We start from the raw sequence: 14,579 nt of genomic DNA on the forward strand, positions 1-14,579 counted from the left end.
CTGTGGTTCCCAGTTTGCTGCTCTTAGGCTGCAGGCACTACCCTTTTTCTCCTCACCCCCTCAGGAAGGCCACAACATGTGTAGTTTCCCTCTAACAAAGTCCTTTTCCCCATATATACTGGCGTCAGCTGCTACAACGATGAGCTGTTGGGATAAGCAGAAGCTAAATTTTAGATTGGATATTATTCACACAAGTTCTTGTTTTTTAAAAAAAATCTACTAGTGAAAATGGGGCCACAGTTATAAACCAATGTGAGTTGAGAACAATATAGAAGCTTTGAGGGGAAGTGGACCACCTTCTCTCTTACCTCTCTTCTTCCCTTCAGCCCTGTTCTCCCCACTCTGCAGCCACTTTTTGAGTTTCCATTTCTCCCTGTATAGCCCACAGTCTGTCAGAGTCTCCTCCCTTTGTACCTCCACTCTCAACCTCCTGACATCACCACCTTGCTGAACTGCAACTTGCTGTCATGCTGACACCAAGGATTGTTGATTCTAGTCCAAAGTCAACCTGTCATCTTCTGCCGTGTCCTCACGTCTGCTCAGGCATCCTTTTCCTCATTTCTTTGCCTTCCTGTCACCATCTTCCCAGTCCACAGTCCAAAACCCCATGTTCCCCTTTCCTCAGGGCTCCTCCCTCACTAATTTTCAGCAAATAATGCAACTTCTCTTCTGTTTATATGTAAAGTTGAAGGCTCAGAGCTGAATTTCTTCAACTTCCTTACTCTCCACATCCCAATTTTACTATAATATTTCTTATCCTCCCTGTCAAAGCAGAAGCATTCCCCCTCGCCCCTTTATTCTTTGCTGTCTGATCACTCCATCTGTGCTCTGGATCTTGGCTCTCTTAATCTTCTTCCAGATATTTTCCTGTAAATTTTCTACTCTTTCTTGAATTATTAGTCTCTTCTTCTTCATCTGCTTCCTCTCAGCCTAAAACAAATGCTATATTACCAAAAGTCCTGTCGTAAACATACTTAATTGCTTCCCCTCCTGCTACCAAACTTTTTTTTTTTTTTCCCTCAAAAAACTCCTCTATTCAGTCAGCTTCCCAAATTCAAGTTTGGCCTCTGTGCACACTATTCTTCTGCCACTGCCTGTTTGAGCTTTCTAGTGAGAAACAGCAGGGAGGAAGGGTAGACAGAGAAGGAAAGAAGAAAGAATTTCAGGAAGACTATTATGGAGTGGAAGGTTGAGTGGCCTGCAAAGAAGGAGAAAGGCCTGCCACAGAAGTGTGTGGGAGCGGGGGATGGGAGCAGAAGAGCACTGCCTTGGACTTGCCCACAGAAGCCAGAACACATTTCACAGGGGCCCCACCCTCTAAGCAAGGGGAGTCAAGAGAGGAGAGAACCAGTGTTCCATTCCAGCCAGGTGAACCCTCAACACAGTCAGTTCGTGGGTGAGTTGCTGGGACAGAGCAGTGGAGTTCCCCGTGCCGCGGGTCCGGGGCTGACCTCGGCCTCTTGCCACACACTGCGGAGTGGAGGGATCAGTCAGCTGCTGATGCTCAGTCCTAGATGGAGCTGCTAGAGGACGAGGGTATCTCCCGCTTAGGTGACCTGGTGCCCCCTCACCTCCCACCCACTAATCCACCCGTGCCGCTAGCCCCAGGGACCTCAGTTTAAACAAAGCATTTACTGTTTTCTAGGTTGTATTCTGTCTTAAGCGTGTGCACTCTTTTCTCCATGCCTGTGTCAGATGATGTCTTTTTTACTTAAATTAATGAAAAATGTTCTTGGTCTTTAACCTAATCAGCAAACTTCAGGACCTGTCGTCAAACTCACGTGTACAAGAAGGAAAGCCAGACCAAGGCTTGAGTATAATTCAAAGAGAAGAGAGTGTTTTATTGTTTTGTCCCACTGAGACCTTGAGCCAGACAGATCCAGTTTATGTCAGAAAATATTAAAGGACCAACTCGACAGCATGTGGATTTGGGGGCGTATGCCATATTTGATACGGGAAAGAGAGGAATATCCCATGACTGGGTAGAAGGGAAATGTCAAAGGCAAGTATACTCAACAGCAACCTGAAAGGAAATGAGAGAGAAAACCAGTGCGGGAAGAACCGTGAGTCTTTCTCAGCCAAAAGAAAAAAAAAAAAAATCTCCTCGCTTAGATAGGCAATACTGAACCTGAGTAAAAACATTCATCTTTGTGTTCCTGCTTTCTTTTATGGTGTCATTATTCTAGGCAAGGATTATTCCTGTCTGGTTTCCACTGAACCCCCAGAGTCACTGACACATAAACACTAACTTGCTTAGGGAACTCCACCGGCAGCAGAGCCCAGGGAAATTGTGTCATCCATTTGAGATGTCTCACATTCCAGACACACTGTTATCCCAGGCCATTGCTGGCTCCCTTGAAAGCAATAAGCAGGCAATATAGGAAGCTGTCAGGAAATCCAATATCTAAACCCAATATGAGATTGTGGCCCCAATCTAATAAGAATAGATTCATTTTGCTTTATTCCTGTTTTGTCACCTGCTTTGTGGGGAAAGTGAAACATGATAAATCAGAACATTATGGTCAACTCGGAGTACATATTGACTCATCATTCCCTAAAATTTTATGCCAAACATTTTTTTTTTTTTTGGCAGTACGCGGGCCTCTCACTGTTGTGGCCTCTCCCGTTGCAGAGCACAGGCTCTGGACGCGCAGGCTCAGCGGCCATGGCTCACGGGCCCAGCCGCTCCGCAGCATGTGGGATCCTCCTGGACCGGGGCACGAACCCGTATCCCCTGCATCGGCAGGTGGACTCTCAACCACTGCACCACCAGGGAAGCCCCTGCCAAACATTTTGAACCATGTAAATTCACGGAGACTGAGTTTCTTAGCGATCCCCTCCTTTCTATCACAGTGTTATAACCTTCCTCTGCTAAGGAAGCTAAAAGACTTCCTGAGGGTTAGCTTAAAAGACTCGATTGCTGGGTGATCTGGGACTAATTTAAATTCACAGATAAATTTAATAGAAATGTGAACATTCATCAGATATAGACTAAGTTGCCTCTGACCAACACCACTCCAGAAAGCAGCTGGGGCAGGTGCATTGGCTAACTTGCCTATGATTTCCATGGAATACACAGTTTTATTAAAACTTAAATTTGGTTTGAGAAAAATCACTAAGGAGGCAAAAGGAAAGAGAAACTGAGATCTCAGACTCTTCCAATTTAGTAGTTTATTTTAAAGTAGATTGATTTATTAATTCAATTTTAAGTATCTTTTATAGTGGCTCTATCCCCTAATCAGTACAATCTGTGTATTGGGTGGCTGATTACTTTGGGCTTTGATGTAAGCCCTAGCAAAATCTTCCCGTTAATCCAATCACTGCAACAGACTATGATTAGTTTACTGTAGCATTGATTTTTAAGGATCACAGAAAAAGCCTCCTTAGTCAGGGCATGGGGTGGGGGAGGGCAGGGGAGGAGTATTAAGGGATTATAGGCTGCATCTGCCAGAACACAGATATTCATCCGTATAATTTATTGTAATTATTTGTGATTTACGTGGTCTATCATCTTCTGTATATTTCATGGAAATCTTATATTTTATAACTTAACGGCAGACCATGCAGACTACTGTGTTGGATCTCTAAAAGTCATTTAGTGATGACCGTTAAACTTGTCTTGACTCAATAAACTAGAAGGCAGCTTTCATGTTTAGCGGTTTACTAATGAGGAAACACCAGCCTGGAAAAGTTAAATGACCCGTCTGTCCAACCTCACTGAGTTGGAGAAGACCTATGTCTAGAAACCATCTTCCTTCTCTTGACTCCTCTCCTTTGTGTCTTATTTTTATTAGTATTGCCGTGTAGCTACCCTATGGGCCAGGCTCTGTACCAAGTGCTTTCATGTATGCGATCTCACTGAATTCTCACAGCGACCCTGGAGGATGGGTATTGTCATTAGCCTCATTTTATATGTAAGAAACCCAAGGCTCAAAGAACTTAAGTGACTTGACCAAGGGCATTTAACTAATAGCTAGTGAATCCCAGACGTCAAACTAAAGTTTGTTTCAATCCAAACCCTCAGTTCCTAACCATACCCCATACGTAACATTGCTTAGAAAGATGGCATTTCAGGGCTCTCGCGTGCTTTTCTCATTTCCCCAGGGTCTGTCTCCTGATTTGCTAAACTGCCCGTGCTTGGAGCTCAAACCCTTGTCTGAAAATCATTCCCTTTGACCACCTTTTGCTCCATACATCACTGTCTGTTAGGGATTCAAAACATAGCTGGGGGCTTTAGTTAATGATGGATGACACTAAACTAAGCACCAATCACTTTTCTCCAGGTCTTTTGAATCTGCAGTTGATACAAGTAGAGAAAAATAAGTTAAAAATTGTTTTCATCAAGGAAAGAATAAGTGCAAACTAATATTTTGACAAAAGGTTATTGTTATCATTAGAGAAACAAAATTTAAAAAGTACTGTGCATTTTGTGTTAATAATAACTAATTTTGCAGTGGGTTTACTTTGGTGCTAGGCGCTTTACATGTCGTCACTCTTCGCACCCACCCTATTTTACAGACACAGCAGCTCAGAGAGGTTAAACATCTTGTTTAAGGTCACAGCGGGGAAATGGCAGAGCCAAGAACTGAAGCAGATCTAACTGTAGAGCCCACATTCTACACTCAGTTACTCCAAATTGATAAAGGTATTTCTCCTTATATCTATATACAGGTTTAGGTGTGATAATCCTTGTGATTAGAAACATGAAGCAAGATGCTGGATACACAAAGATGAAAAGCATGAAAAAAATCTTTAAAATAGAAGTAATATTTTTCAGAAATCAAACTGAAGGCTAAATGGATGATTAGCAGTATTGAGTATGTGCAAGAGAAATTATCTTTAAAGATTAGAGAATATAGAGAAGATTTTGATTTATGATGTATTTAGTGGTATGAATGATGCCCCCCAACCCTGAAGAAATACGCAAGTCTTAATCCCCAGTACCTGTAAATGTGACCTAATTTGAAAAGGGGTCTTTGCAGATGTAATTAAGTTAAAGATCTTGAGATGAGATCATCCTGGATTAACAGAGGGGGCCCTAAATTCAATGACTAATGTCCTTATTAGAAACAGACGAGAAGAGGACACGTTGGAGTGATGCTGACAGACCCCAGGAGCTCAGAAGCCAAGGAACAGATTGTTCCCTAGAGCCTTTGGAGGGAGAGAGGCCCTGCTGACACCTTGATTTTGGACTTCTTGTTTCCGGAATTGTTACATTGGGCTGGCCAAAAAGTCCGTTCGGGTCTCTCCATGAGATGATGCAGAAAAACCCAAACATACTTTTTGGCCAACCCAATAGAATAAATTTCTATTATTTTAAGCTACCAGGTTTCTGGTGATTTGTTACAGCAACCCCAGAAAACCAATACAACATGTTATAGCATTTAATCTCTACATAAAAAACTATATTTTTTAAAACCCATAGTCTCAAGTATCTCTATCCAATGGATTTAGTGCAAACCATGACAACACGTCAGGATCCAGGACTGCATGGACACTCACCATTTACCTTCAGATGATGGTATAGAATGTCTCGATAGATATTCATGGAAAAGGAGTCTTAGTTCACGGTTTGTGGCTGGGTCCTGCTACCCACTTTAAAACCAATCAATTTCTGGTTTGCCTATTTCTCAGGTATTCATTTCTACTCCTAACAGGTCATGGGAGTATTTTCCTGGCCCCTGAGATTTCATGCCCCATATTATAAAAGTAAAGAATTCGTTGGAAAAATCCAAGGATTTTCCTCAATAAGGGCTTCAGGTTGATGTCTGTGCTCACTCTTAACTTGTCAGGGGAACTTGGTCCTACCTAGAATGTTGAGACCTAATGAAAAAAAGAAGTCTTTTAAATGGTAACACTTGTTCTCCCCAGGGAATGCTCTAGACATACAAGGAGGTGACAGAAATGGTGGAACTGAAGGGTACTGATCCTTCACCAGTCTTTAAAAGCAAGAACTAAATGCTATTCTACCATGGTTAGAGCCTCAAAAGAATGCCTTAGTCACGCTCTACACAGAACATAACGACACACTCTCCTGATTTCAACTGTTTTCTTCCATGAAGTCTGGGATCCTCTCGCAGGCATTGCCAACAGGGGGAGCTCCTTCCCATGACAGAACATACCTCATTGCACAAGACTAAAGTAAGTGGCATCTTCTTAAACCCTTCCCAAAGGAGGAAAAGCTCCTCACCTGGCTTTCATCCATCATGCTGCTGAACATTCTCTAACTGGTAGTTTCTGAAGTGCCTCCTCGCCAGTAGGCTGGGCACTCAACAGCAAGTCCTGTCCTGGTCCAGGTGGACCAGCAAAGGAAACCTGCTGCCTTTCCTGTTACAATAACTGAGGACCATACAGCTGCTGTGCTGGATGTTGTCAGTTTGTCCCTCTGTATCCATCATGTTCATCGTCCTGGTAAGCTAAGCTGTGTGGACTGTATAAATGAGCTCCCTTGACCTCTGGTTCAGTCAATGGGTGCACATAGATACCCTGATCTCATGCTCCTTCTCTCTGTTTGACAAAAATTATATATTTGTCAAAACTACTTGAAAAAATAGAGGGAGGAAAAAAGAATGAGGTCAAGTTATTTCCATCCCCAGGCCCCTACCTGAGGAGTTGCCATGGCTTGGCTGCACTTCTGCACTGAAAGACACAATTCGGGTCAGGAGGGCCTCCCCCTACAGCCATTCTCTCTGGTGATCCTCTTCCGTTTCCCCTCAGTCCTAAGAAAGGAAATGGCTTCTTGGTGTTGCCAGTTCTGAGAACTGTGCCATCCCTTGTTGTTTCCCCTATACCCTACCACACCTTTATAAATAAACTGTATATTAAGCTCTACTCAGTTATCACTTTTGAGGGTGCTTTCTGTTTTCTGCTGGGAAAATGTTGGCTAACCAGCTCTGGAGTAATTCAGCTCCCAGGGAGCAATGACTTCAGTAAATGCTAAGCCACCAGTGACAGCAAAAGTCACATGGTGGCTTTTCTGATATCTTAAAAATATTATGTGCCTGTATGTAAGAGACCTAGATTTTACCATGTTCATTTCCCCATAGTTACAGCATTATACCACTTAACTCTGACTATCAGAGAAAATCATTTTGTCATTGGTAGATGTAAGTTTCTCGCACTTATTTCTATCTTAAGTACTGCTATTGAATTCCATGGCTCATATAACGAGGATTTATGTATCTTCTACAGTTGATTTGAGCACTTGGCAAGTCAGCCATGAAATGTCTAAATTTATATTCACTTTGTCAAGGTATATATTGTCTGCTCTTTTACGAACTGCTAATTTCCTTAGTCTAATATACTTCATAGGGGACCTAAAGGTCGTAATTTGTGGTAGATCCAGTGAGGGTCCTTGAACTCCTGATTCTTACAGTGGTCACTCCTCTCCGTGATAATCTGAAAAGGCATCAGGGGAGAGAAAGGGTTCTCTATCTTTGCTCTGTAGATCAACCCTAGTGCCTGACATAGAGCTGGAGCCCAATATTTGTTGAGAAGCCCATCAGGGTGAAGGATATCTTATTTTTAGGATGACTTGACTAGTTTTTTTCAATTTTGTGTATGTTGTGAGATGAATATGGGAAGTGGTATTTCTTAGTCAAGAGAGTTTCACCCAAAAACATTCATATAGTATCCATGGGGGCTGGAGATAGAACAGTGAGTAAGGAGACAGCCTTTGTACGCATTCCTCCAAAAGCACAGCTGAGACCAGGGCCTTCTTACAGTTACTTGAGGATATTATCCTCTGGAACAGGAATCGGGGACTGAAAAGAATAAAGTAAAGAAGGAGGGAAAGCCAATCCAAGGGTGCATCATCAAGCAGCTAACACTGTGGACAAATGTGGCAGGGGCCCTCTGGGTGCCCTCTGAGGAGTTGGGTAGAGCACCTGAGAATCAACCACCTGAACGTCAGAAGAAGACGGATTTATGCACCAGCCCCTGCTCCCCATTGGTCAAGTGTCACCCCGTGGGGCATTAACTCCCTTGTACTTCCAACGTTGTGCATGTGTCAGAGTGGATGACATACTGTGTCCCGGCCCCGGAGATGCCCAACTCAGAAAGTAAGAGGTGTTCAGGGCAGCTGGGGAGAGGTGCCTTCAGGCTGTAGATGTGAGCTGCCAGTTGCCGCCACAGCAGCTGGAGGGCAAAGGCGGATAGAGAGGATGTTTGCCAAGGTGCAGAGACCCTGTCCTCACAGAGCTTGCGTTCTAGTGGGAAGTGACAGTATACCTACGAGAAAATAAGAAACTTACAGTGATAAGCATGACGAAGGAAATACAGCTATTGATGTGACAGAGACCCATGGTGGGAGGAGGGCGCTTGGCGGGGGAAGATTTAGTCACAGGGGTCAGGAAAGGCCTCACAGAGGAAAGGGCATTTGAACAACCCCAGAATGAAAGAATCCAGTCATGTAACAAGCCTGTGGAAGAGCGTTCCAAGCAGAGAAAACGGTAAATGCAAACAACCTGGAGTTTAATGAACATGAAGAGCCTGAGAGACAGAAAGGTAAGAGGGGGCAGGACTGTGGTGAGAGATGGAGTGTTGAGCGGGGGGTAGGCGAGCTGCGGTGAGGTGCTGGGTTCCTCTCAAGCATGTGTATGACCTAGACACATATGAATAAAGGAGCTTGGACATTTACAGAACTGGCATTTGAGGTTTGCACCTCTCACAAGTAACTCTCCGGGGTCTCTGAGCAGTTTTCTGTCATAGAGGCACGCGTCTGAGTTACGTGTGCTGTGAGGTTGGCATGGGTGGGGATGAATTCCTTTGCTGGGGAGTGAATCTGGTTGACAACCCAGCATCCACATTTCAGCCTGGTTTTGTTGTCTTTTACTCATGGCCACGTACATAGCAACATCTGTGATATGATTAATCTTTGTTTCTGTGGGGGAAAAAAGGGTAGCCCAAGGTAAAGCCAAACCCTGGAGTTCAATATTTATGGTATAAATAACTCTGTGACTTCAAGTCCATCATTTCCCTTTCCTGGCCACCGGATTCCTCATACGTAAAATAAGGCGGTTGGTTCTTCTGAGGTTTCTTTGTTCTGTGACTGTGGTTAGACTTTGTTCTGTGACTGAAATTGATACAAATACTCCTAATTTCAAGTAGATTCTAACTTTCTCAAAAGCAATGAAGCATGATTCTGTTTTAGGGGAAAGAAAGCTTTTCTAACATTCTCAAAAGTGACAAAACATGATTTTGTTTTAGGGGAAAAAAAGGTTTGAGGATCTTCAGCTTCCTTCAGAGGACTCTCCACACACAGTGTTTTCCACATACATTTGTTTGCATCAGCGTTCTCCTAGAGATGTGCCTTCCTAGCCAGGTGCTGGGTCATTAGAGCAGCTTCCCCATTCAGCACTGGTTGAGTGTATTGGGGATAAAGGAGAAACGAGAAACTGAAAAGAGAAAGAGAATTGCTTGGAGATGTAAATAGGAGACCTGTAGTCGTTCCCTGAGCAAAACCAGAGGGGAAAATAAATAATAAATGGCTAAAGAACAGTGAAAATAGGATAAAACTGATGCTGAATTATATAACACCAGAGTGAGGTTAATTCAGTAACTTCCATTAAAAAATAGCATGCCTGGTCTCACCCAAAGAAGTAGTCAGAATTCCTCCAGGAAATTAACTTGAAAAGCAAGCAAGCAAACAAATACACAAACAGAAACTTTTAGAACAAATATATATGTATGTGTTTATATATGTGTGTGACTATATATATATATATATATATATACACACACACACACATACGTATACAAATATATACATATAAATCACTCACTGTTGTTTCCTCTGTGACATACAGGTGCAGGTTAGTAGAGAAAAATGTCATGGGAATTAAAAAAAAAAAACCTATGTTTTCTAGATTGTTGCTTCCTTGTCAAGATGTTGAAGTTTAATCATGTTGAAATAAGACTCAGTATAACAAGTAGTACAGGATTCTTTATAACAAAACGTTTGACCTTGGTCAAGGCAATTTTACCTCTCGGGCCTCAGTTTTTTTCATCTGTAAGATGAAGGGTTCTGTCTATACTGGATGATCCTATAGTTACTTCTAGCTCCAACATTTTATAGATCTTGGCAGAAAATATACAAGCTTCGTGTGCGTTCACGCCTCTGTTTTTGACTCTTCCACAAAAGAGGCAAATCTTTCGAAAGTTAGACTTCTTCTCTAAAAGAGGGAGTAGATTTTTATTTACAACTATCCTCTATATTCTTATGTTCCACGCTGGGGTCTGAGGTTCAGAACAATGTCCCTGGTCTCTGTAAGAATCTCAATCACCAAATAAAATGAAATAATGTCCATTACAAAGTTTTTATTGAGCCAGAAATGAGAAGTAATACCTTTTAAAAAAGATGTTCAGGGGCTTCCCTGGTGGCGCAGTGGTTGAGAGTCCGCCTGCCAATGCAGGGGACGCGGGTTCGTGCCCCCGTCCGGGAGGATCCCACATGCCGCGGAGCGGCTGGGCCCGTGGGCCATGGCCGCTGAGCCTGCGCGTCCGGAGCCTGTGCTCCGCAACGGGAGAGGCCACAACAGTGAGGGGCCCGCGTATCGCAAAAAAAAAAAAACAAAAGATGTTCAGCAATGAGGACTATCTTTCCATCCCACCATTTCCTCTCCCCATTACAATTGTTCCTCCTCCAAGAAAATAATTTGGTTTAGCTCTCGGTTACCCTGGAAATGCTGTTAATCATAATCTCCTATTTCCCATTAGCGCTACTTAATTAAGGTTGCATTAAGCAACATCACTACAAGAAAGAGAGAAAGGAAGGGAGGGAAGGAGGGAGGGAGGGAAAACACCAGCATGGTCTCTCTCCCTCTCTTTCCCTTTCTCACTTACTCTCAAACTTAGAACTCCATTTAAAGGCAAATTATTGGGGGAAAGGAAGAGGGGGATTACTGACAAAGGTCAGATCCAGTCCTTGGCTGACTTTCCCTAGCCTATTGTTTTCACCAGGTGTAGCAACACAGTATCTCTACGTGAATCGGTAGTTGTAAAAATGTAACGTGGTTAAGAATATGTTTGTAGCAGTCTACAGAAAAACCAGGGTGTGTGATTTTTGCTCCACACTATCTTTTCATTAAGCTCTAAAATCAGTTGAACACTTCTCAGTTTTTCAAGGTGTTCTTTAAATTTCTCCATTGAATGTGAAGACACATTTGAAATAAATTTCATTGCTTTGAAACCAGGTAGAATGTAGAATTTAAAATACTTCTTCTAATGCTCACTCTGCTGACTTAACCCTAGAGATGTTAATGGTTTTTCAAGTGTTTTTCTGCAAAAGTCACCATTATTGAGTTATTATTGAGTCATTAGCTTCCCAGAGCTTTGGCAAAATCAGGATTGATCTCTCTTTCTCTCTCTCTCTTTCTCTTTCTCTCTCTCTCTCTCCCTCTCCTTATTTCAACTTGCCACTGAAAAGAAAAATTCAAAGATTACTTACTATCATTATTCAATTGAATTTTGTAATTCTATTTCTCAAAGTAAAAAATATTCTAAAATTTCTCTTAAAATATATATTTCTGGACATCTGTAGAATAATATATTATGCAACTATTTTAAAGGAAGACGTTTATCTTTGTTTTATAACATGTATATATGTCTACAATATATTATGAAGTGAGAAAAAGCACAGGTTAGAGTACATGCAGTAAAAGTAGTAAAAATCCAGTTTCTTCATATAACATATTTATGTAAATGTCTAGAAAGATGTAAGACAAAATATAAGTACTTTGGTTGTCTTTGGGCGGTTAGGATTCCAACTGGTTTTTATTTTCTTTGTTACCCTTTTAAAGTGTTTTCTTATAATGAGCAGATATTGATGCTGTCACTACAAAAATGTGTTACATTAAAATCAGTCTTTACTGGATGGATTGAGCATGGTGGGAATGATGGTGATAAAACAACTTGCTGTGTGGAAAGTCTCATGAAGTTCTTTCTCTTCCATTAGATGATAATTCTTAAAATTCATAAAATGTGAGTGAAAGCCAAAAGGAGGACCTTCATTCTCATGGAGGCAGGGCCTCTACCTGTACCTAATAGGTCATCCCTCACTTCTAGTTCAGAGTCCAGTGATCCCTGACGATTGCTCCTGGGGAAGGGAAGGGAGCAGGAATCCATTCTTCTTCCATCAGGAATCCAGCTCTATGATGGTTTTTCTTTCCTCCTAATTCTGATGTATGAAAATTCAAAGGAGATTTTGACTCCATGTCCAACTGGACACCAAGCCGTACCTCCGTTCTTTGCAATGTCCATGCCCCTATCATACTTGGCAATTGCCAATAGGAAAGCTCTCATCCTTAGGTGCCTAAAGAAATGCAGAATTCCTAACAGGTCTCCTGCCTCTTTTTTTCTCCCTTCTTTTATTCAACCTTCACATGTCCACCTACTAATTCACCTAATTCATCCTACTAAAATGTTACTTTTAAATATGTTACTCTTTTGTTGAAAATCCTATAACTCTCTCTGACATGAAGAAAAAAAATCTATAGCCTAGAGTTCGAAGCCCTCCAGAATCTAAGCTCATCCCTAGCATGACTTTGCCCCAAGCTCCCCAATAAAGCCTCTGCTTCATGATAACAGCTGACTCACTGAATTGGCCTTGAACTTCAGTACTCCCAAGGGTTGGCTCTGCCTGGAATGACTTACCTTATGGTTTCCACCAGACTCACTTCTACAATATAAAGCCAAGTTAAGATTCCACGCTTGAGATGTTCCTAGCCCACCTGATCCCTAGGAGGTCATCCCCTTTTCTAAAGACCTGTGCTACCTACTCATTTAATTCTGTGCTTTTTGTTACCTGACTCTTTGGTGCACATGGATATTTTCTCCCCAGCAAAACGATAAGTGCCTTAAGGGCTTATTTCCTCATTTGTATTTAAAATCACCTAGAACTATGCCTCTTCAGTAATCCCTTAAGAGTTGGCACTAAATACATATTTTTTGATTAACTGAAACATCAAGCAGCATGTTTCCTAAACATTTTGGGAGAGAAACATGTACAACAGTATAACACTCCACGTTCTTATTTTTTTATATAAGTAGTTAAAGAATAAAATCCGGGTAAGACAGGAATAAAGACACAGACCTACTGGAGAACGGGACTTGAGGATATGGGGAGGGGGAAGGGTGAGCTGTGACAGGGCGCGAGAGAGGCATGGACATATATACACTACCAAACATAGGGTAGATAGCTAGTGGGAAGCAGCCGCATAGCACAGGGAGATCAGCTCGGTGCTTTGTGACCGCCTGGAGGGGTGGGATAGGGAGAGTGGGTGGGAGGGAGATGCAAGGGGGAAGAGATATGGGAACATATGTATATGTATAACTGATTCACTTTGTTATAAAGCAGAAACTAACACACCATTGTAAAGCAATTATACCCCAATAAAGATGTTAAAAAAAAAAAGAATAAAATCCAAGACAAATCAATAATATTTGAGTTAACCTCTCTGAAAACCACAAAAAATAAGACTACCTTTTGCTCAACTTCCTATTTCTGAAAATGTCCTTAATCTCCTTGAGGGTAAGTGTTTAGATGGAGCATTTAAAAAGTTTGTCCAAAACACACAATTATGTCTTGCCTGTAGCAGAAATAATGTGTGCCCCTGCTTCACTTTGTCAATAATTGAATTTGCTTCTGAAGTTCAAGATTTCTTTTTGTGTGTGAAACTGACTGCTTCTGTTTTCTCTTTATATGCAGTAGACTCTAATCTAAGGCAGAAGAAACACCATGCAGTTGGGATTTAGTGAGCAGGGAGGATAATAGAAGAGATTGACATGACTTCCATAGAAGAGTTATTTTTAAGTATAGAGAATGCCTACCCTCAGGCTGAAAGGGCCTTTAGAAAATATTCCCAGGATTGAAAAGCAGTGAGGGCAATTCCCGTCACTGGGCTAGCAGTGCTGGTCTGTGGGGTGTTGCTGCCACCTGCTGCATGCAAACAGCCATGGAGGGGCTGGCGCCGGGCTCTTAGCTGCAGGACGCCAGGTGAGCACAATTAATATTCTGTGGGCATCTGAAATTTTTCTTCTATTAGAGCCTGGGTGAATCTCAAAGGAAAATCAGTCCAATCTGATGACTCTAGGCCACGGAAGTATAAAAACCACGCCCAGGATGGGCAAATTTGCCCAGTAGCCACTAAATGGGGCCCTGGGCATCCCAACCCCAGGCATGGATTCCATTAAAAGTTACTCTGTAGCTCTGGAAAACAAGTGAGGATTTCCCTTTTTCTGAATCTGAGGGATTTATTTGAAGAGTTGCTTCACCTTCAGGCAATAAGAGATAAGAGACCTCTAGATGATTCAAGGGGGAGGATATTTTCTTAGAGAATTCAATAAATTTAAATTCTTATTGGTTTCTACTTAGGTAGATTCCTCTTAATATGACATGTGGAGTAAAGTAACTGAAATCCCTCCCCAGGCTTGTAATGTCTCCCAGTTTAATAGGGACACCAACCTATAGATCAGGGTCTTCTTACTATATCTTCCGGCCTGTTTTTGCCTCTATACTCCATTATCGTGATTTACTAGAATTTCTAGGAGGAAAGGGGCAGATATGAAGGCATCGAGAGCAG

Source organism: Delphinapterus leucas, chromosome 4 (assembly GCF_059928025.1).
Source record: "Delphinapterus leucas isolate spDelLeu-1000000601 "Yukka" chromosome 4, BTC_Dleu_Yukka2, whole genome shotgun sequence".
In the NCBI taxonomy this organism is placed as follows: Eukaryota; Metazoa; Chordata; class Mammalia; order Artiodactyla; family Monodontidae; genus Delphinapterus; species Delphinapterus leucas.